Below are 25484 nucleotides of genomic sequence, written 5' to 3' on the forward strand. Positions count from 1 at the left end.
TTGTAATTATTTATATTTTACTGAACATTTTTGTTTAGATAACTATAAGTAATATGTATTCAACTCATTTAATCATAAGGGGTTGTATTTTCTTAAGTATTGTCTCATTTTCCTCATAAGGTCCTGAGTTAAAGAACTTTTTTCTTATTGTTGAAAAGTACCTGAGTCATATGGAACCAACCAACACTACTGTCCTAGTACTTCAAGTAGGTAGCTGAGTAAAAAGCCTTCATTCAGTTTTGGTACAAGGCCCTGAACACTGAGGGTAGGGCATCTGCAAAATCAAGGGTTCCCAAGGCTACTTGTGCATCAGAAATCCCGAAGGAGCTGAAGAAATAACGTGTCCCATCACGGGAGGTTCTGACTTAGGAGGTCTGGGGGAAATAGCTGGGAATGTGTTTTTAAAAAGGCTTCTCAGTTAATTCTGATGTACCTAGATTGCCCTGGGGTTGCTGTTTCAGAACTATTATACCAGGTTAATTGTATGATTTCTCATTTCTTTCCACTTTGTGGCAGGTCACTCATGTTAAAACTTAAAAATAGCTGTGGTACATTTACACCATGGGATACTATGCAGCTATAACACAGAAGGATCTCTTACCCTTTGAGACAGCATGGAGGGACCTGGAGAGTATTATGCTCAGCAAAATAAGTCAGTCAGAAAAAGACAAGTATCACATGATCTCACTTATATGTAGAATCTAAAGAACAAAATAAAGTGATGAATTAAATAGCCCAGAGACATAGAAGCATGGAACAGACTGACACATTTCAGTGGGAAGGTTGGGGTGGGTGGGTGAGTGGGAAGAGATTAACCAAAGAACTCATATGCATATAGGCATAACCTATGGACACTGAAAATTGTGTGGTGAAGGCTTAGAGGGGGAGGGGTGGGGGTAGGGAAGAAAGGGTCAAAAGGGGAAAAAGAGGACATCTGTAATACTTTCAACAATAAAGATAAATTAAAAAAATAAATAAAAATAAAACTTAAATATAGACTTACATCAATGGCAAGTTAAAATTCTTATATCTTTCCTTTGTCCCACCCTCTTTTCTTTCATCTCTCCCACATTTTTCATTGAATACTAAACTTTGTAGATACATTGTCCAAACCCTGCTTTGAAATAAAAGAAGATAAATAACTAAACCATTTAGAGAAGTCCTTTACTTATTTAGCCCAATAAGTTTCTCTGGAAGAATCTCAGTGTCAGGTCATGATTCACAGGTAGGATTGCTTTACAGTGAATACAACATGGTTGAAAAAGATGTGGGGCAGAGCAGTTGACATTCTGCTGAAATCAATACATTGCCCAGCTGGCTTTTTCAGACCTTGCTCTTCTTGCCTCTGGCATGCTCTTGTAGTGTGCTACACCTCATTCCATGACTCAGGACTCAGCTTCTATGACCTGACAACCTCCCTGTGGCCCTTTGGTTTGACAGTTGGTGACAGCTTTCCTTGATCGGTTGGGGCCTCGTCTGGGTCATACTCTGCCAACTGGACTTAACCTCTCAGCCTCCTTTGCTCTCTCCTGGCTTCCTGTACCTTAGCTCCTCCTCTAGGCAAATGGCCTTTTGGAGTCACAGTACCCAACCAATTTTTTTCCAGTGTTTGATCAACTTGATGGCCAAATAATTTCTTCCTTGTGTTAGCTGAGATCGCTTGTCATGATGGAACCATTATCTCCATATCTGGTCTTCTGAGGACCAATAGCATCATAGCACCCATTTTCCATTTCTTCACTGTCCTCTTTCATTCATATCTAAACTCCACTTTTTTTTTTCCTTAAATGAATTAATAATTATAAAGCACTTTGAACAGTGCCTGATATAGAATAAATATATAGTTGTTATTATTTTGCTTACATCCCTTAATTGTACTGTGAACAGAGGTAGACTTACTGCTCTAAGAAATGATTTCTCTAAATAAGAATAGGGGTCAGATTACTAAACATTCACAATTTACTACAGGACAGCAGCAGGCTGACTTCCACTGTCTTTCTCACGTCCCCCTAACCCTCAACCTAAATTGCCAACTTAGAATTTGTTTTCAGTGACAGTGACCTCTGTATTCTTTTTCTCCTTTATTTGTCACTGGTGAGTACTTTATTCTCTTGTTAAATTGTGTATGTTTTGGCAGTAATTTAATTGTGATAAAAGGCATACAGATGTATCTTCCATTTTCATTTTCTATAAAAATTACTTATTGTGCTATAATTTGTTTATGATAGAAAGTTATGAAGTAGACTTATGTATATGTACATTGCTCAGAAGCACTGTCTGTAGAACAGCAGACATTCTTAATTTCATTCTCCCTTAGGGTAGAATTCCCCACCCTAAGAGTCATCATATAAACAAAGTGTGATCAATGAGTTTGCCTTGAAATAATTTTTGGGGTGTGATATGTAATATCCAATGGAGACCTCTGACTATAAGACTTGGCTTAAGGATAAACAGAAGACCTGCTGTAATTTTGGCAGTAGTCAAGGTAGGCACCTGAGGTTGGTTGGTTAGTTGATAAAGTCTGCTAAAGCTGGGAATAAATTTTAAAAAGTATACATATATATCTTAAGCTTTTAGTTTAAACTTAAAATTCATGAATTATCTTTTACTGTGAGGTCCAATGTTTCCTTGCTATGAGTTCGTTGTTTGGAGTTCCACATCCACATTCTTACATAAACCACTCTCATCATGCATCATTTACAACATCCAGTTTCAGTTTCTTCAAAGTGGTGCAAGATCTTAAAAACACTTGTAAAGTGAAATGAGTGCAGTCTCTGTCTAGACTAGAGTTTTAATGTATTTTCTTCCAACCTTTCGTAGTTGCCTTACCCACACCTATATGGACAGCAATTTTTTAAGCAACTCACTTTTTAGTTGTTTGAGATATTTGACTAAAATTTTACAGAAATAACCTTTATATTTCACCAGTTTGCATAATATTTCATATAATTACATAATTCTAATAACAACTACAATGGGCGTCAGCATGTCTGGGAAGGGAGACCAGTGATTCTTCATAATTCAGCTGATGCACACAGGAGTGCAGGGGCCGCTGGAGAACAGTCTGTCCTTGGCCATCAGTTAGTGGGCTTTAAAGAGGGACAGAGATTGTTGGGTGTATTTGTGTCTATTGTCCTGGCAGAATTTGTAAGAACACCCTTTTCCCTCTTCAAGAGGTCCTGGGTAATAAATTCTGTGATCACCCTTGTGTTAGTTGACCCAGTTAGTCTGGTTAACGGAAAGTAAAAGAGAGTTTCTGTTGAATTTGGTTTAGCTTTCATTGTAGCTGACTTGACAGTGCTAGTTGTTAGGATTGGAGTTATCACAAAGCTACAGTTCTTGATTAAGGTTGGGAAAGGGGCCAAAGCCGCTGTGTAGCCCAGGAGGCTGCTATGGGGCTGTGACTGACGGTTTCTCAGGTCATTGTGCTGCTCTGGGGCTCCTGGCTTCTGCCGGATAGACTCACCCATTCAGGCAGGTAGGTACTGGGTACAGGCATGATCTGGAACATCAACGTTGACTTGCATTGACAAGGAAATCAGAAATATATCATCTTCCTCTGTGTGTGTGTGTGTGTGTGTTTTAAGCAATGGTAAATGTGATTAACTAAAAATTATGTTAAAATAAAAGTTTCTCTCTTTAACTTCTGGCTGTGTGTCTAGGCCTGGGTCTCCCCAGGTTCATCTATTTTCTCCATCTCTGCAGTCACTTTCCTGCACTCTTCCTTCCTCAGTTCCTCTCTCTCTTGGTTCTCTCCCAACACTGCTTCTTCCTCATCTGGTTCTGAATCGCTGAGAGGATGCTGAACACTAGTGTGTCCTAGCTGTAGGGAACCAACCCTGCTCCACCTAGCCCTGTGATTCCAGAGGATCACTGCCCACCCCACACCTCTTCCCTTTCCCCTCCTTTCACTGCAGTCACCTTTTATTGCTGCATGACTTCTTTGTTGGTTTCCGTACTGGAGGACAACCCCAAGGCTATAATCCCACAATGGATTAAGCCTGGAGTTGGCTCTAGACCCTGGCACCCAGAGATCTAATCCTGAACTGTATAATCTTCTGTGTGGTCTGTAATTGAGTACTGAGCTTTGGGTGGGGCAGGAACATTTATGGGGCTTGAAGACTGCTCCTGCACTAGTAAGTTTTAACACTTTGATTCAATTTCAATTTAGCCAGTAACTGAGTATTTGCTATATAACTAGGTACAGTGCTAGTTACCTTTATAAATACTATAACACTTAATATTGACAACAAACCTTTGAGCTAATCACACACACACACACACACACACATACACACACACACACCATGCATGAGCACACACATTTTTTTAAACAGATAAAGATATTAAAGCTCAGAAGGTATAAAGGAACTTGCTCGTGATCACACAGACAAGTGTGGACTAGGATATGAACCTGATGCCTTTGGTTTGGTGTCTCCTTCATCCCAGCAGACCTTAGTGTCTCCCTTCTGCAAAGGATTGTTCAGAGAGTGTTGCTATTCACACATCGTAAGTAAAGAGATTAATGTTATGGCTTTCAGACTTTCAAAAACATCATAAAAACCTGCTATTTAAATGAAGCCTTAAATTGAGGAATTTCAAAATATAAAATGGCTAAAGGAAAGCTGGTTTGAGCAGGTGGAGAGTGTCTGAAGTCATCTCCATTACTTCCCTGCCTCCCATCCCTACATCTCCATTACTTCCCTGCCTCCCATCCCTTCTCAAAGCTGGCTGAGCAGCACAGTTTAACAACACTGGATTACTGTAATCACGCATCCATTTAATTCAAATGGTACAAAAGGGTTTGCGTTGAGAGATCACCATCCTTCCAATGTCAGCCAGCCCTGAGCTTGCTCCCTGAAAGCATAAGGCTACTCTTCCATGTTCACCTGGTGGTTCCTTATCTGTGTCTAAGCAAATGCACATCTATTCCTTTTTTACTCTTTTTGGTGAACAAATTTGCATTTATGAACAAATTTGCATTTGTTGAACAAATTTGCATTTACTCTATCTAGTGAACAAATTTGTATTTGCATTTATAAAGTACTTAATACTTTAAGGTATTTTGACATGTGGTGGCAATTCAGTATGGTGACCAACCAGCCAGTTTGCCTAAGGCTAAGGGGTTTCCTGGGACACCAGACTTACATTGCTAAAACTGTAACAGTCCCAGACAAAGCAGAGCATTTGACCACAAAGTCACAAGGTCACAAGAATTGCCATTGAAGACTACTCTTCAGGGCACCAAAAACCATTACTTCCACACCAGGGCCAGTTGGCTTCTGGTCCCTGTGATTGGGTGGGCTGCAGGTAGTTTAAAAAGTCTAGTTAGCACTGGTCCTTTTTTCCTGACCCTGAACTTGATCTGAAAATCAATAGCAAGGCCATTTCAAGGAGATAGAAAGGCAATGCCTTTTTGTTTTTAAAGTATAGTTAGAGTATGGGCAATATCTTTAAAAAAAAAAAATCTATTTTCAGGTAAATTAATATATAAAGCTATTTTTAAGGTTACCTAATAGAGAAGTGTTCCCCCCCCCCCCCCCCCATGGATGTTGTTAATCCTTTATCACTTTTCAGTATTGGGTATAAATAAATAAGAGTTAAAGAAAATTAGCTCTCATTAGTAAGCTGTATTACCTGGCAGTGTGATTAAATGGGGGTGGTGGGAGAGTCTGGAGTTGTTCATGGACTGTAAGGCATTGGAAAGGCCTCTTAAACTCTCAGAGCCCCAGCTTCTTCATCACCTTGATGAAGATAATTACACCTGCCTAACAAGATTAGCATGAAATGTCAAAGTGTTTGGCAATATGCATTTACTTGATAAATGTTAGCTTCTTTTCTTCCTGGCAGGATCAAGGTTCTGCTTAATCAAGTATTCTCATTAGTAGAAAGTGATTAATATGTCTTTACATATAAATCATAATATGTATGTTTACCATTAAAAATGCACCAAACAGGCATGCAGGCGTGAGGGAATTTTCTGGGTGATGGAAATATTCTATATTTTGATCTGGATAGTGGTAACATGGGGGCTTACATATGTAAATATTCATGAAGCTGTATACTTAAAATTTATGTATTTTACTGCATATGATACTGCATGTAATATTGATCAGAGTGTTTTAGTAATTAACGGTCAACTAACATGTATTTTATATGTTATGTATTATATGCTGTATTCTTACAATAAAGTAAGCTAGAGAAAAAATGTTATTAAAATCATAAGGAAGAGAAAGTACATTTACAGAAATATATGTATTTATTTGAAAAAATTGCATATAAATGAACCCATACAGTTCAACCTATGTTGTTCAAGGATCAATGAACATTATTTATATACACATATTTGACATTTACAGAGTGATGGATGTTCCTGTGTTCTTTGTGCAGTGGGAAAAAGGCGTGCTCGTTCAAGGTCTAATCAGTTGCATTTTGTATTTTTTGTGGAATATATGGTAAAATATTGCTTTCCCCTTCTTGTTATTTGGCTTCCCAGGAAGCCTCAGCTAACCAAATTTGCAGTAGTTCAGTTATTATCCAATATTTGAATTTGAGGAAGGCAGCCAAAATCTCTACTCCATGGAGCAACAGCCTTATAAATGATTTTGGAAAATAAATTTGGAAAAGTCTTTGGGCACTAGGCCTACACAGAACTCACTCATAGACCCCCGGTGACAACACTTAGCACAAAGCAATTGACTTAAAAAAGAGAAAAATACTAGTGTTTCAAAACTAATTTTTACACTGCACCATCTTTTATAATCTCTCTCTTTCTCTTTGTGGCATCCTGTGTTTCAGGGAATAATGTGATCATCTATTTCCAGAAATGGCTTGGATAACTTCTTGGAAACCCTTCCCACGCATTTGTATTTTGGTATCTCTCCATTATTTCCCACTCAGGCAGACTGACCACAGGGACACTGGGAGTCTCTCGGGCTCTGGAATGCACCAGCCTCCTACATTCACATGCCGGGGACACACGTGGGATCATCTAGAGAGGAAAGGGGGGAGTCATGATATGGAGAAGTCTCTAAATATAGGATTTGGCTCAACTGAGGGAAAATATAACTACCACCACCACCACCACAACCACTACCTCATTTCAGGGGGAGGAGGGGGATTCCGGGAGCTGCCTGGGATCATCTCATGACAGACAGTGTCCGATTCCCTGGTTGGTGGTGACAGGTGATCTCAGAGTGGTAGCTGGGCAGCCAGCCCAGAGAGCAGCCTTTCTATACTGGAGCAGAGGAGTGGAAGTCTGGGGAGGCAGGAGTGTCTCTAAGAGTATATGAAACTGAGAGAGATGTTTCAACCTATTTAAAAGAGATTTTCCTTTTGGTACAGAGTTTGCAGATGAATTAGGGATTACTGAAAAACTAAGCAAGGGGAAAAAAAGATAACTAATTTTAAGAAAACCAAACAATTTATGAGAAAAGATAAATAGAAAACTACATGATGCAGCAGTGAGTAAATATTACAGTCATATAATGTAATATTGAATATTGACTTAACCCAAAAATTTATATTTGGGAGGATGAGTGGAAAAGCAAGAGCTTTATGCTGTGTGTGTTACGTGTATGTGTGTTCAAGTATATGAAAGCTATTTTGTCACTTTCAATTGCATGGAGTCGATAGATAGATAATATCTAAATTGAAAAGTCAGGAACTAGCAGTGTAAGCACACAGATTGAGAAATTCAGAAAGAGCTCTAAGAATGGAAAGTAATTTCCCTCAGGAAACAGAAAATAAGAGTGTAACTTTGATCATTGAAATTAAGTTAGAAATTAACCAAAATTTCTCATAAGCCATTTCAGCTAATGCAGCTACTAAAATTAAAGCCTCCTTTCTTGAAGAAATTAAGTAAACAGAGAAGTGGGGCAGCCGACAGGTAAGAATATTCATTGAGAGTGGAAAACAGAGCCCAGAGTTCTCATGCCGTTAATTAAAGCTGTTGGTGCATGGGCTTCTCAGATGGACGCTGGTAAGAATAGGAAGGGCTGGAAAGCAGCTTTTACACATGTTACTTTTTTTTCGGAGGCTGTTCAAGATTTCAGTTTGCAAAATAGTACCTCACTAGATCCTAAGAGCTTGAGAATATAATCAGAGTGCAAAATAGTGACCAAAGCATTTACTCTGTGGCATTGATCTCACCCATTGCTTACACTGAACTATAGACGCTCTACCCCCTTCCCACCCCCATTGCAGAGTTATCTGGAGTGGGTTATAACTTCACTCTCATAATTTCCTGAACTCCAGATTTTTGCAGGGCCCATCCCTAACTATGCCAGAGTGTTTTTTAGGTAATGCAGAATCATTCTTGCTCCCTTCTCTCACAAGGCCAGAAGCCTAGGAACTACATTTCCACAATCCGTTGCCACTAGTGTTTCCAGTTGTATTCTGTGGATGGGAGGCACTTGTGAGAGCTGTGGAGGCGGAATTGATACATACCGTTCCTCCAGCAATTGGGGTTTGATTCTCTGAAAGCAACAGCAAATTTGAAAGCTAGTGATGTTTCCACCTAAACTTTGGATTCACGAAGACCTGGATTTGAATCTTGTCCCTTCCTTTTAAAAAACTGCAATCCCGAACTAGGTTTATTATTCTTGACTTAATTTTCTTTTAATTGTACAATAAGGATCACATCACTTATCTCATAGGCCATGAGGAATAAATGTAATACTACACGTAAAAATGCCCAGCAGATCTGTCACCAGAGTAGGCACTCAATAAATGGTAGCTATTACTATTATTATTTATCTTCTGGCTGCCACCTGCCACTGCTGTTATTTACACTATAGCTGCTGGGCAATCACTAGGCAAGTAACCCATGTGAAGGTGCTGAATTGAGAGGCTGGGATAGCTCGCCCACTCCTCTTTCCATAAACTTCTCCTTTTACATCCAGAATGCCTACATCTTCCCTTCTCTCTCCCTCCAAGTGTACATCTGAGCCTAGGAGATATCCACCCACACCTGTCTGTGTGTAGGAAACCGGGACTTATCAAATCTACTATGACCTTGGTATATGTGTTTTGCTTTTTTGTTTTGGACAGTTTGCTTCTTTCAATAACCCAGGAGTGCAGTAGCCCCTACCTTTTCTCCATGGGATGAGCTGACTTTGACATCTTTGGCTCTTCTTTTGGGGAGCCAGTCACTCTCTCCTACTCTCCTGAGGTCTCCATGCTTGAGGCAGATTCATTCTTACACCTTTGGGGGCTTTCACAGCAAATCTCATTGCAAGGTAGAACCCTTTCTAGGTGAAGTTATAGAATTCCTGATTTGGAGAATTTTTTTTCCATCCCTTTTTTATGTGTGAAACACCAGATGTTTCAGCTGATGAGCCTTGAAAGTAATTTTTCCCCCTCATTGATTTTAAAAATTGTACCCTTTTGCTATATAGCACATGATCAAGCACTTTAAAATATATTATTAATGAAAGTGTTTACTAAAACTGACAAGTAGGCAAAATAAATGCAAATGAAGCAGGAAATCTATAGAAATAGCCTGAGAACAGCCCTCTTCACGTAGGCTGACTTATAGGCTGCCCTGAAGTCTAAGAAACGGGTCCTGTGGAATGGGAGGTAGCCAGTCCAGACATGAAGGTCACTACAATTAGTTTTCAGTTTTTACTTCTCTCTTGCTTAAACGACAGATCCCTAGCAGAACCTTCTGGCCTCTCCCTTTGTTCATGAAATATGGGCAAGCAAGGAGAGAGGAAAAAAATGAAGACAATGAATTTATAGAGTTTAAGTTGTCATAGCTTGATCAGTTTCATTTCTGCCACTATTTCTAGTTTCTTCTCTCTCTATCCTACATTTCCAAAAGGCTCACATGAGATAGGACCCAAGGGAAGGCAAGATACTGTGGGAGAAAAGGGCTCGGCACAAGTCTCTTTCTGTCCTTCAACTGGACAGAAAGAGGGAGGGACCCTAAAACTGGAACGATGACCTGTGGTGCTGTTATAAAGAGGGTCTACTTTCTTCCCTAGGAACCTGTACCTAAAAACAAATCGAAACAAAACACCTTTATTATTAAGAGTTATTTCTTTTCCTTGAGTGAAAATAGCTGTTACTTTAAAAGGCAAGATTTGAGCATAACACTTAAAACAAAAAATAAACATGTATCACATGTATCTCTTTTCCCTATTGTGGTAAGAACCACGGAAAGGGAGGGAGGGGGCCTGGAGAAAGTTAAATGTAGGGTTTCCTGTTCAGCTGTCATTGTGGTGGTCAACTTAGTCTCTTTGATAGTTCACTTTAATTAATTTTGGATGTGGTTAGCTGCTTTACAGTAATTAACTACTACTACTACTATCTACTACTGTTCACAGATCTTGCGTGACTTTTAAAAAGCCTTCCATGATCCTCAGGGCGGGGCATCAGAACAGCAGACTGGGATGAGAGGGGAATGTCATCGTCTTGTCAGGGACAGGGGTTGGGAGGTAGGCAAACTGTAGCCTGTGAGCCAAATTCAGCCCACCACCTGTTTTTACAGATAAAGATTTTTAGAACCCAGCGATGTCCATTTGTTTCCATGTTGTCTGTGGTTGCTTTTGTGCAATAGTGGCAAAGTTGAGTAGTTGTGACAGAGCTCATTTGGCCTGAAGTTGATAATATCATCTGACCTTTCACAGAAAAAGTTTTCCAACCTCTGGTCTAGGCTGAAGTGTTGTAGCTAGATTAATCCACATTAGCTGGTGAATGAGTGGGGCAGAAAAGTGAAATTAAGCCAAGAGCTAAGTTTGACTCTTGAAGTGCTTTACACTTTGGAGTAACAGAAAACTAGGACTTGCTTATGGTCATATTCCTGGTTTCATGTACATGAAATCATTCAGTCATTCAATCATTTGTGCTGGTTTAAGTAAATGTTTGCATTCACGTCACCCTACATGGGTTTGATGAAGAGTGGGCTTCTAGTTTTGTTGAAGTGAGTGAATTGTCCTTTGCTGGTACCTAAATGCCAAGCAAATGAATCTCAAAATTGAACTCCCTTTTCCTTCCAGGAAGAGATTGGAAATATTTTAAGAAATCTTGATGGATAAAGAATTTTTATGATTTGTGAGAAAGATTAATACTAGGATATAAGATTATTTATAATTCTACAAATTTATATTATAAAATAAAAATATTATTTTTAAAATGTATCTTCATGCCTATGTCTCCCTGGGTCTTCCTTTAAGGACAGGCCTTATAGAGTAGTACGTAAGATAAGTAAAGGCTCTAGTGACAGATATACTTGGGTTTGAATTCTGGCTCTACTATTACTAGCTGTGTGGTCTTTGCCAGGTTACTTAACCTCTCTGTGTTTCAGTTACCTAACTTTTAAAGTGGGAATGATAATAGTAATGGGAATGATAATAGCACCTACCTCATGGGGTTGTTAAAAGGATCAATGGAGATGAGGCAGACAAAGACTTAGTACAGTGATGATGAGGCAGACAAAGACTTACTACAGTATTATATTTATATTCCCCTCTCAGAAAATCCAGCCAGCTCTACCAGAATCTTAATTTATTGCACTTCCTTCTCAAAATCACCCCATAATTGCCTGAGATGGCAAAGACATAGGCTGTTTGTCTAGGTCATTTGAAAACCCACTCCAGCCCGCCCGGTGTGGCTCAGCAGTTGAGCATTGACCTATGATCCAGGAGATCATGGTTCGATTCCCAGTCGGGGCACATGCCCGTGTCGCAGGCTCCATCCCCAGCAAGGGGCATGCAGGAGGCAGCCCATCAATGACTCTCTCATCATTGATGTTTCTATCTCTCTCTCCCTCTTCCTCTCTCTGAAATCAATAAAGACATTTAAAAAAAGAAAAGAAAAGACACCTTACTCTGATTATGGGAAGAAGGGATCTCTACGGAAACAAGAGCCTAGGTGGCAGGGAGCATCCTGCAATGATCTGAGCCAGCTTCTCCCACTCTGGCAGCGCAGTCTTTCTGGAAGAGAATCATGTGAGTCACGGAGGGAATGGGGCCATCTCTGTGGTACTGAACCGGCTTGCCAATCACGAGAAAGGCTTTCTATCTTTGTTCAATACAAGTTTTTACCTGCTTTATTTTTCTGATTAGGGCCTGTCTTTAGTTCTTTCATTTGGACAAAACTCTCTGACAAGAGGAGTTATTAAGCTGCTCCCTTGGTTGGCACAGAGTTTACTCCATCAGACTTGGGATATTTTGCTGTAATTGTTCATGGGTGAGGCAGCAACCACTGGTACTTTTGCATCTGTGTTTCAGTCATTTACAAGTCTCCCTTGGGTTACCTTTCATCACCTCCTTTTACTAGAAGAACAGATATTAGGATTCAGAAGACCTCAGCCAGGTGTTGGTGAATCTGAATCGCTGCTTTTGGAGGAGAAAACTCCCCCGGATTCCATCTATCCACCCTTCCATCCATCTGTCTGCTGTGATACTGCGAAATAATACTGAGTTTGACTTTTGGGTCTATCTAAAATTCCCCTGTTAGCTATTCTCATCCCCTCTTTCAACCTCTTTTTCTTATAGGTTAAAAGAGAATAATAAACGTTCACCTAATTATTTTTGTCTCTTTGGACTCATTTCTTACCACCACCTGCCCTCCCTCCAGTCCCTTTCACACTATACACACATATTTGGATAAATGGAAGTACTTTGTAGACCTGTGATCATTGCAGGGTTGCTGTGATGTTTATATCAGTTCCCATATGTGAAGACACTTATTACCAATGTCTGGCATCGCATAGGTGTTTCTTGAATCTCTATATTTGAATTCTAAGTTATGTGTCACGAACATAGAACTGCGTTTTAGATTTGTGATAGAGCCCCAGCTCTGTTATTTAAAAGCTATGACACTTTGAGCACATATATCATTCACTTGCCAAACCTCAGGTTTTCATCAGTAACATGATGAAAAAACTGCCCCACATTATTAGAGAGATGAAATGAAAATATATACAAAATTGCTTTCTACACTGTAAAAGATGATATAAATGTATACATTCTATATAGATAGTTATAACAATTATAATAGCTTTTAGCTGTGAGTGATAATAAAAAGTTAGGATTAATGATATTTTTTTGCTTTAGTTCAGCTTTACTCAATGGCCCCAGGACATTCATCTAAGTATTGATAAAGCAGAAGAGCTTTTGACCTAGCTTTACAATCAAAGCAAATGCACACACAAGCCTATCACATCCATCAAATACACTAAATGCTTTCAGACTTAAGCTGGAGAGAAGTGGGTGTGGCATCCACAGCAAGTAAGAGATGACCAGTTGGTCCCATTAGTTCCCTGGGGCCAAGTGCTGATCGAGAAAAGCCAAGGTCACCTTCTCTAAGAATTGCTTTCCCTATGAAGAGAGGAGATAACTCCTATGTCAGGAACAGAGGAGGAAATGAATGGATCACCATCATCATGATCTCATGCATTAAACTCATTTTCTAGCCTGCGGTTTGGAGGCCTGAGGTCAGCACGGGACTTGACAGAGGAAGAGAGACCAGAGAATACATAATAGGGAATGTAGTATGCTAAGAAGGGTACATGGCCAGGCTGACTAGGTGCCTCAGAAGTAAGAAGAAGCTCTGGAAGACAGGTACCTGGTGGTTTAGGCAAAGTTGAACCTTTTGTGGGGCCAGCTGAGTATCAGAAATTAATATAAGAAATTGGATTTTAAAAATGTCACTCTGAACATCTGTTTCAAAGATGCAGTCGATGCAGGGGAAAAGCACCTACTATGTTTTAGACACTGTGGAGAGTACTTCACAATTGTAATTTTACTTAATCCTGTAGAAATATGAGAAGAGTCACAGATGAATAAACATAAATTCAGAGAAGCCTGAAGCTATTAGAAAATCCATATTCTTCCTTTAGTTTCATATATAGAAAGTCAAGGTATGTCACCTGTGGGTAAGACTTTTGTCCCGCTAAACCCACAGAGCTTCTCTATTACTGCTGTTTTCACTGTAGTGAGAATTTTGTTATCCTTACCCCAAAGCACTGTGGCAGCAAAGAGCCCTGCTCACTAATATTCTGTTTCTTCTGCCTCATAGGTTTGTACTGCTCCATGGCCATGTTTTATTTTGAGCTGTGGGGTGTGGGTGAAAGCGACTTGTGTCACGTGTAGTAGGAGACTGTAAGACCCATGAGGGACTCACCATGCCTTCTTCTACTTGCCACAGCAACAGTTAAGCCTCCAGGAAAGTGTTCTGAGACTAGTGAGGAAACATGGAGCAGAATCTCTGTGGAATAAAAAAAACTTCGTTGTTAAAGGCCTGTAAGATTTTAGGATTGTTTGTTACCATAGCATAACCTAACCTTCCTGATTCAAGTGGGAAATGATGATTTTCCTATCAATCGTGATTTGAAAAGACTTGTTCTTACAGAGGAAAAAAGTGGAGAAGTGGATGGATTGGAGTAAGAAAAAATGTAAAAACTAAATAGGCCATTTCCTTGTGTTTAATACCAGTGAACAAAGTCCATCAAGTGTTTTTGTTTTTCTTTTAAATATATCTTTATTGATTTCAGAGAGAGGAAGGGAGAGAGAGAGAGAGAAACATCAATGATGAGAGAGTCATTGATCGGCTGCCTCCTGCACGCCCCCCACTGGAGATCAAGCCCACAACCCAAGCATGTGCCCTGACCGGGAATCGAATCTCAATCTCTGGATCCTAGGTAGATGCTCAACTGCTGAGCCACTCCCTGCTGGGCTCCATCAAGTTTTAAATTATGTATACATTTTAGGTGGTCTATGGTTTCTGAAGATAGTAACTATTAGTTTGCTCTGGCTGCCATAACAAAGTAGCACAGTCTTGGTGGTATAAACAACAGAAATTTCTTTTCTCACAATCCTGGAGGCTAAAAGTCCAAGAGCAAGGGATCAGCAGAGTTGGTTTCCTCTGAAGGCTCTCTCCTTGATTTGTAGATGGCCGTCTTCACGTTACCTTCCCTCTGTATGTGTCTGTGTCCTAATCTCCTTTTCTTATAAAGCATCAAGCCATATCGAATTAGGGCCCATCCTAATGACCTCATTTAACCATAATTTCTTCTTTAAAGACTCTATTTCCAAGTATGATCACATTCTGAGGTACTAGGGTTAGAACTTCAACATAGGAATTCAGACCATAACAACTATGGGATAGCACCTGCTACATAATATTTACCCAAACCTGATTTTTGAATGTCTTTTGCCTCAACTAAGATGTTTCCTATATATTATGCTCTGTCAGGAATGAATCCAAAGCTCTGGCCACCAGCCCTAAACAGACTCTGCCACAGGGCAACTGCAGTACTTCAACCTTCAATGACCCTCTAACCCCACACCCAAATGATCCAAGATGGGAAAGACCTCTGAAGGAATTGTGAGGAGGGTACTCCTAGTCCTATTTTAATAGTTAAGGAAACTGGAGCTCAGAGATGTTAAGTGACACATCCTAGTGACCAGCCAGCCAGAGCATGTCAGAACTGAGAATTATGTCTATGAATTATGGACACCTGCAATTGTCTTTCCATTAGGTCAGAGTGAATGCAGCTTACAAAAATAGATTTTGGGCTTTAAATGAATGAGAGTGTGCCAGTTCTCAGAGAAGATTTGCACAATGGAATGAGAAGAGAAACGAGATCATTCCAGGTAAGTAGAGAGACATGAGCAAAGGTAGAATCAGGAAGAGTAAAGTAAAGGGACCCCTTATTTTTAGCCATGGTCTGTTCACTCTCTAAACTGTGCAATGAATGTTATATATCACTACTCAAGTTGAGGTTGGATTCGGTGCCTCTTGAGATAATCCAAGAAATAATGAGCTATCTCGGATGTGTCATCCATTACTTACTGGCTCATTGGGAAAGCCATAACGATCATTCAGCAGCCACTTTATATTTGCAGAATGGTTTGCCATAGTTTTGATTTGATTTCTCTTTAGCAAACTAGCTCGGGGTGGTTGCTGCATTTTACCAAACTCACCAAGGAAACATTTAAAGATAAAAATACCTTAAGTAAATTAGCCCAGAGCAGCTAAGAGCAAGAGCTAGGATAAAAAATTGGAATTTTCAGAGACCTCCTCTGTTTTGCCTCTGGGGCTGGCTTTTTCCATAAACAGGCTTCTGGGAAACAGAACGATGAGGGGATTCCATGAAGAGCTCGGCATTTTCTATAACCGTTTATCAAAAATGCAAGTCATCACATTAGAAGAAAGGCATACCAGGGGAGCGGGAGGCCCACACTCCGGGCCCGGGTTTCAGAGCAAGGGTCCTGGGCTGGGTTCCGTGGAACACATTCGTATTGACGACCATGAAAGGCCTCAGCGTCTTGAATGAGACAGCTGCTTGTACAGAGGCGTTTTTTATGAGCTGACAAGTTAGCCAGGAACAAAGCATGTTTGTAGGAAGTAAACGGTTGCCAGTTTTCATCTGAGCTTTTCATTCAGCTGTAGCCGGACACAATTGAGTTTTTAATGTTCCGCATGAAGTTCCTCATTTCGGATTTTGGTCAGAATGAGGCCCGGGATTTGGTTTGGCTTAGGTGCTCCGTTTTCAAAATGTCACTGAAATCAATGAGAACAAAGGGGTCCCTGGTTGTTTTCATTTCCTGCTGATCATAACTTTTCCAGAGGACAGGGTCTGGCCAAACAAAGCTGCCTCCATGGAGGATGTTTATGTTTCTGTTGCCAAGACTGAGCTTTAAGGGGAGATAAACAGTTGATGTGTTATGATGTGAAAATAATTTAAAGCCCACACTGAGATGAGGAACCCGCTGAGGTCTTAGGACTGGGAAGAAATTGCTGTGAGTCGCACTGATGAGACTGAAGAACTGCGTCTGAGCTAGCTTCTTTGGGAGAGAAGATATTTCTCCTAAGAAAAATTTCCAGATAAATGAAGATAATTTCTTTCCAAAATATTTTTAAAAGGTGCTTTTGTTGAAATTATTTTAAAATGTCTCATACACTTCTTTGCCTTATCAGCGGGGGGGTGTAGGCTATAACATGCCCTGTTCTTGGCGACTGGGGCGGTCGGTACCACTACCAGATCTACCTGTGGGCTCTGGAGCTGTCTGTTTCTACACCAGTTTGCTAGGGAAACAATAGATTGGCTGGCTGATGGTTGGGTGCCCCTGAGGATTTGTATTTTTATTCTAGTCCATGAATGGAATTTTTTCACTAGAATCTTACAAATAAAGCAGTACCTGTGAATACTCAAATCCTGCTATGGAAAAATGATAACTATATTTACTAACCGAAACTAAGTTAGCATTTCAACAGGTTGACCAGGTTGGTTTGACTACCAGTACTTTCTCGTTAGAAAGTTGATCTTGGACCTTAGAGTTTCCTGTCACCTGATACTTTTCACTGTTTGTCTCTTCCCATACAGGTCGCAGGGGCCTTAGAAACTTCCTCTGTATTTGCCCAATGTCTAGTTATTTTAATATCACTCAATCCAGGACAACTCAAATTCTTTTTTTTTTTTTTTTTTTAAAGTTTATACTTTTTTATTTTATTTTATTGATTTCAGAGAGAGGAAAGGAGAGGGAGAGAGAGGGACAGAAACATCAACGACGAGAGAGTCATTGATCAGCTACAGCCCGCAACCCGGGCATGTGCCCTGACCAGGAATTGAACCCTGATCGCCTGGATCCTAGGTCGATGCTCAACCGCTGAGCCACGTCCGGCCAGGCTCAAATTCTAAAAACTAGAACTTTGCTGCTTTTCAGACCATTCTCACCAAATGACTGCTTGTCTCCTTTAAAACTATATTCAATCTTTGTGTAGACTTCTTTGGGATTCCATCTTCTTAGAACTTTTACCCTAACTTCTTGAATATGCAGTTAATAACCCCAGTGGTCTAGTCATTCCCTAGCTATGCTGGGATCCAGCCTGCTTTCAACGCAGTCAACCTGTGGTCCACCTGGCTTTAATTGTTTGATCACTTTAATAAAGGGAATTTATTTTCATTTTCACCTGCAGTTTTGGGTGGAAAAATATTGGTTTTATGGCTGAATGCCACTAGGAAAACTCTTTTCCCCAGGCAAATAATTAACCTGAATTTATTGTCTTTCCAGCTACCATACTTTGAAACAATCTTCTTTTGATCCTGTGACACATAATAAAAAACAATACTAATACTTTTGACTCACTTCAAACTATTGCCTTCCAAATAGTTAATCCTTTTGGCAATTTTTAACCTTATAATGTCTTTGCTACTGGTAGATTGTGACATTTGCTTTGCATTGTTTTCTAATTCTTGTCTATTTGTTGGATGTTTGAATTTCCTGGGTAAGGAGTACTTGGATGAGAGACAATATTCTTCATGATTTTAATTGATTTTATTTGTTTGTTTGCTACAGCTTTATTAAGTCAAAGGGCCTTAATCTAAGGATATAATAGGTGGAAGAATGACCCCAAAGATATCAGGTCCTAATTTCCCAAACCTGTAAATGTTTCCTTACATAGAAAAAGGGTCTTTTCAGCCCAGCTGGCTTGGTTCAGTGGTTGAGCATTGACCTATGAACCAGGAGGTCATGGTTCAATTCTGGGTCAGGGCACATGCCTGGATTTTGAGATCGATCCCCAGAGGGGCATGCAGGAGGCAGCCAATCAGTGACTCTCATCATTGATGTTTCTATCTCTCTCTCCCTCTCCCTTCCTCTCTCTGAAATAAATAAAAACATATTAAAAGGAAAAAAAAAAAAAGTGCCTTTTCAGATGTGAATAAGTTTGGATCTTGTGATGGTAAATTACCCTGGATTATCTGGGTGGGCTTTAAATGCAATTGCAAGTATCTTTATAAGAAAGAGGCAGAGGGGAAGGTAAAGTGACCATAGCAGCTGAGAATGGATGGTGTGGACACAAGCCAAGGAATACTGGCAGCCACCAGAAGCTGGGAGAGGCAAGAAACAAATTTTCCCCGGAGCCTCCAGAAGGAACCTGGCCCTATTGACACCTTACTTTTGGCCCAGTGACATTGACTTCAACATTCTAGCCTCCACAACTACGAATGAATACATTCCTGTTATTTTAAGTCTCCAGGTTTGTGATAATTTGTTTCAGGGACTATAGCAAACTAAGACAAAGGGCAAATTAACTATTTTTAAATTCAGTTTGGAAAGTAATCAGTCACCTGCAATAGATTCTTAAAAAGCACTGAGCATTGTGATAGACCACATGGAAGACAGAGAACTAAAGGACGCAGTTCTTCCCCTCAGGAGCTTCATGGCTTAGCTGGGAGACAGGATGGCATTCATGAGACAAGACCTCATGGTACAGGGCAGCGAATCATTAATGCCTGATACTTTTGCAGGCTCATAAGAATTGATGAAGTTCACAGAAGAGGTTGATGAACGATCTGTAATATACAAGGGAGGTTTACTAGAAGAGGAGGGATGAAGAAAATTTGCATGCAGAGAGTAGGAAAGATGGGCATTTCGTCAGAGAGGAGTATGAGCGATATCAGAAGTAGGCCCAAGCCTGGTGTGCATTGTGAGGGCAGGGACCCTGTTCATGTCATTCACAACTGACCTGCGCCACCTAGTTTAGAGCCTGCATATCATAGGTACTCTATAAATATTTGATAAACAGATGTCTTTGTGGGGTATCACCATTCCAGGGTGGCTGGTTTGTAAGAGCAAAGAACACACTTTGGGAAGAATGGGGAATTAGTTTGGTTTTGTAGGGGGTGGGTGAATCCTGAAGGGCCTTGGAAGCCAGGGGGAAGAAAGTCAATGAATCAGAGTATTGATATATTAGAGAAAATTGTTTTTTCAAAGAGTTTGGAAAGGCATTTAAGAAACATGCCTTCCTGGTGCTTTTCTTACCTTTTTAAATTTATTTTAAAGATCCCCAGTATTCTTGTGACACTGGGTTGGAGAATACATAACACTAACTTGATAATCTATTCACCTAGTTTGAATTGCCTTAGTTTCATCTGGACAGTGGAGGTACCGATGGACTTTTTAGAATCAGCTGTGAAATCATGTCCCATGGCTTCTGAAATCTAAAAACTGTGACTCCCTTTTACTTTCCCCCTTCTGCACTGAGCTGAGCCGGACAAGAAAAACTGGCAGTTTTACCAGGACATTTATACTGGACAAATGCTGGCTTTTTTTTTTTTTTTTTTTTTTTGGTGGTTCACTGAAGACATTAACTAGCTTCCAAATGATGAGAAACTTAGGAACTATGAATGTCAAATCAAAATTCCTTCACGTAGAAGGGGGTTTCTATTGCTTGAAAGGAAGGGTGTTAGCTGCTCAACGATATGTCCTTTATCCCCGGTGACAGTCCTCGTTGCCATATCACAAACAAAGGAACTCTTGTTTTAACAAGAAATAATCCTGGTTGCTAGTGAGTGTGTCCTGTCTTACCTCTAGGGCTGTCAGTCTCTTATAGAAACTGCCTCTTTACAAAATAACAACAGCATGTGTCTTACAGCTATCACTTACTTGTTAATCAATTCTGAATTTTACTTAACAAAGAACTTCCTTTCCCTGATTATTCTTTACCAAAAATGTACTAAAACCCGACAAAATAAAATTGTTCTAGCTTGTATTCCCGTTCATGCAACTTCTGATCTCTTTCTGTTGCTCCTTGGACTATTTTCCTGCCAGCCAATAAAAATGCTCTGTTCTTTGTAATTCTAAAACAAACAAACAAAAACTTCCTTAAGTTCACTATCCTGTCAAAAAACCACTTTGCCCTTCTCATTCTTTCACTGCCAGACTTAATGATTCAGGAGGTCTCAAACTGTCAGGCAGTTTCAGCTTCTGCCTAAAAACCTGTTTTGTTGACCCATGTCATGCCCCTGCCTCCCACCCCCGCCCCAACATTTAAAAACTGGGAAATTTACATAAAAATCAGTACTTATCTTTCTCTTAACACATTGGGAAACTGGCAACACTGGGCTCATGTTTGTGAGTGACAACAGTCTCTTAGAATTGAATTTCTCTTTCTGCCTTTAGACAGGGTATGCATTCTTCAGTTAACTACAGACTCCACCACTCCCTATTGTCTCCAACACTGAGAGAAAGTGTCAGTAGCCATTTATCATGGCCTTGCAGTCTTGTTTTCCTTAGATACAGAAATAGTTCTCTTCACCAATGCCTCCATAAAATATGGGAAATGAAAGATAGATCCAGAGGGCTGCATGACCTTCCTGTAATCAGCCTGTTTTACTTTTGTATGTTAGCTGCCTGGCCCCATTGGCATCTGGGTTTGCAGCCCCTGACCTGTGTTATACTTTGTCAGTCTCTATCTTCAACCCCTTGCTAGATGGTTCATTCCTTTTCATCTACTGTCACCTGTCTTAACAGCCACTTGTCACTTGATAGATCAAATGGCCTTTTGTCAGCTCTCTTTCTCAAAGCCCTGTCTGCCTGTCTTTCCCCCCTCACTTTCCCTTCATCTTTAGCCACCTTTCTTCTGGCTTCCTTCACACCAGCTCGCATTCTCTGATCCCTCTCCTTCTCACCCTATACTGTGTTTCTTGATGTTATGTCTAAAAATCTTTTATTTTTATATACTTGGTCTTGGCAATTTTCTTCATGTCATCGTTTTGATAATTTCCTCTACATGGGTAACTCTTTTCCTCCGACCTCTCTTCTGAGTTTTCATCCTGCAGAACAGCCCCACTGGGGGTCCTGCCTCCTCTGGGTCTCTTCTCCCACACACCTACCACATTTATTTCACAGCTTTTTTCTCTGAATGACATGACTGTCCTTATTCTGTGTCTGATCTCCATGTTTGCTCTTTTTCTTCTCTCCAATGGTCACTGTCCTATTCAAGCCCCTGCTACCTTTTTAAAAAATCTTCTGATTTCACTTTTTGAATACCTCTTCCTTCAGACTACTATATATACTGCTGCTTGACTAATCTACCCTAAAAATCCATTCATTAATTCACTCAATAACTACTTAATGCCTGTATAATGTATTATTATTTTCTCCTCTTGAAAAGCCATCCATTGTTCTGCATTGCTCACAGAGTCCAGGTCACACTACTTATCCTGGCTTGGAAGCCCTTTCTTACCCAGCCCCAGCCTCTTTCTAGTTTTATCTCTTACTATTCCCTACAAATATTTGCTCCTTGAGTTAGTTTCTGGGAGGGCTTACTTAGAAAGCCGTAGAGCCTGCCTCAATTGAATCTCAGCTCTACCACTGGCTGGCTGTGTGACTTTGGGTAAGTCACTTAACTTTTAAGCCTCAGTTTTTTTATTTGCTTAACCCATAGGGATATTTAAAGGTTAAAAAAACACGCAACAATAATAAGTCATGTAATACAATGAGTGGTGCATAGTAAGAGCACAATAAATATTAGACATCATTACCCAGCCAAATCACTGTTTGCGCTATACTCTTATAATTTTCCTTTGTCCTGGAATGCCTGCCTGAGTGTCACTCTCTCTACATGTCTAAATCCCATTCATCTTTAAGGCCCAGGTCAGGTGATACGGCCTCTCTGAACATACCAGGTAGAAGCAATACTCTCTTTTTGCATCCTTAATAAGACATTAATATTTTTTTAATGTGCAAGATTGTATTTATATACAGGTCTCATCTAATCTACAATACAGTGATTTCTTTAGTTCCTGGGACCTTAATCATGTCTTTGTTGCCCATGTCACCCAGGGTGCCTTGTACAAAACAGATACTCAATAACTATTTGTTGAGTGAATAAAAATTCATCTGAGTGGGTATTTCCTTATAGTTCTCTATTTTTACCCATTAAAATGTGAAGAAGTGTCAGTCATTTGATTTGAGAAGTGTAGCATATTTTTCAGTAATTTTTTTCCTTTTACTCTTATGCTATAACACAGGTGCCTTTTGAGGAGCTTATGTATCTATTGGTTTATTCAAAATTTACAACCCACCTTCTTCTAAAAGGGTTTAAAACAGCATGCAAATGAAACCTAATGTAAAACGGAACAATTATGGCTAAAAAGAGAACAGAGACCATCTCAAAGAAACAGGGAGCAGATGTTAGCAGGCACCTGGGATGAGCTAATTACCGTACTTGGTAACTGGATTTGGCTCTGAGTTTCTTGGCAGCTAAAGCTGAAAGGAAACACATTGGGTTATTCATTCAGCAAACATTTGTTGAGTATCTTTGATAAATGGGGCACTGTGCTAACACTGGAGGTTCTAAAATGAATAAGCCTGGGTCCTTGGCTTCAGCACACAGTTGAGCCATGAGTTAAGGGAGTGGAGGTGAGTACAAGGGACAGTAGGAACTCAGGGAAAGGACACTGACTGTGTTTGTAAGCGGGTGGGGGGAAGTCAGGGACAGCTCATAGAAGGGGAGATGCTCTCACCAGGCAGTTCAGTGGGGAACTGCCTTTTTGGTATAAGGCACAGACTGTAGAGACTGTGAGATCTCAAAGGGCATGTTTGCTGAATGAAGCAAAGGATGAGCGAGTGGCAGAAAGTGATGCAGAAGATGATAAAATACAGAATATGCTGGATTTTATATGTAATGTTGAGGAGTTTGGACTTTATTCTCTTGGCCAGCGTTTTCCAACATGGCTACATGTAGGAATCACAGGGGAGCTTTGAAAATGTACATAGACCCACTGAATCAGATCTCTGGAGGTGACACCTGAGAATCTTCATTTTTATAGCAAACCTTAGCTGACTGTCCTGCAGCCAGTCTTGACACTGGTCATTGGACCAGGTTTGTGAATCACCTTGGCATAGATGAGAGGAAACCCTTGGAAAAGTTTAAGCAGGGGAGTATCTGAGAGATGTGGATTTTAAAAACTACATGTGGCGTGGAAAAAGAAGGGTAAGCAAGGGTAGACATGAGATTGGAGGAAAGGCCTAAATGTGGGTTTATTTTGTTCACTATTGTGGCTGCTTAGCACAATTCCTAGCATACAGAGAGGCTCATAAATGCTGATTTTACAGGAGTTGTGTGATTCTGCAATATAACAAGTGGCTGAATCTGGGCACTTGATTTTCTGTGAGGATTAAAGGAAATAACACATAAAGCATGGAGCAGCCGAGGACTAGTTCTCTCTGCCTTCTTGTTATTTTCATTACAAAAAGCCAGGGATGTTCTCACTGTCTCATTAACTCTGTTCTGATTATCCGCTGCTGTATAACAAATCATACCAAACCTGGGAGTATAGAACAACCACCCTTTTATTATACCCACAGATTCTGTGGGTCAAAAATTCAATCAGTGTAGAGTAGTAATAGCTTTGTCTCTGTCCCCTAATGTCCGGGCCTCAGCTGGGAGGACCTCGATGCCTGAAAAGTGGCTGGAATGGCCAGGAGTTGGATAATCCATCCCCTCCTCACTCACAGGCCTGGTGCCCAGGCAGGATGACTGGAAGGCTGGGTTCAGACAGGACTGTCAGCTAAAGCGCCTCCCTAGGGCCTCTCCTTCTGGCTGGGGCTTCCTCACAGCATGGAGGCTTTGGGACACTTAGACTTATGTGTTGGGACAGGGCTTGAAGAGTAAGTGTACCTACAAATACAGTGGACGCTGCATAGCCCTTTATAATCTAGCTTCCCAAATTAGCCACCTCTGTCATATTCTACTGGTTGAAGCAGTCACAAGCCTGCCTGTATTCAAGGCGATGATACATAGAACTTACCTCTCACAGAAGAGGCAGCGAAGAATCTGCAGCCATTTAATTTATTTATTTATTTATTTATTTACTGACTTATTTATTTATAATCCTTACCCGAGGGTAATTTTTTCATTGCTTTTCAGAGAGAGTGGAAGACAGAGAGGGGGAGAGAGATATCAACGTGAGAGAGACACATCGATGGGTTGCCTCCTGCACTCGCTGAGACCTGGGCTAGGGATGGAGCCTGCAACCATAGCGTGTGCCCATGGCTAGAATCAAACCCGGGACCCTTCAGTCCACAGGCTGACGCTCTAACCATTGAGCTAAACCGGCCAGGGCTGCAGCCATATTTTAAAGCACTATTCAGTTACCTGAGCTTCAAAAAGCCAAACTTGACGACCTCATTTGTAGTGCTTAGGCAGTTGTTCTCATGTGTAAGAAGGGTATGATTCTTTCCAAACTGCGTTCTCTGTTGTTCAAGTACCATCTACCCTAAAATGTTGGCCAAGCTCACCCTGGTTTTTCTACTCTTCTCATGTATATTTAATGCAAATCCAACCTCATGTTGCATTAAGCACTATTTACAAACCTTCACTCCTCTGGGATTCTTTATGAAGGGAATGTAAAATGTGTTTTGAAGAGAATGTAAACTCGCCAAAGGAAAAAATAAATGAATGAAAACTTTTCTGTGTTCTTCCAGGGGCCATGGCAGGGAGGGTCCTGAATTATTTGGCCTCAGTTTCTCCAAGTCCTGGAGAGAGTTGGAGGAATTGAGATGAAATGGGAAGATCACTGTGCCTGCTTAGAGCTCATCACAGGAAAGTGATGCATAGTTAATGACCTTTTGTGACAATCTTATTCTTACACTCTAGTGGGGCCATATGTGCCCTGCAGGGACAGATGGTCCCAATCTGATGTTGCCAGATCGTGGCTTGTTTAGGGGCTCAGGGTAGCTGTG

Source organism: Miniopterus natalensis, chromosome 2 (genome assembly GCF_054644295.1).
Source record: "Miniopterus natalensis isolate mMinNat1 chromosome 2, mMinNat1.hap1, whole genome shotgun sequence".
NCBI classification, from domain to species: Eukaryota; Metazoa; Chordata; class Mammalia; order Chiroptera; family Miniopteridae; genus Miniopterus; species Miniopterus natalensis.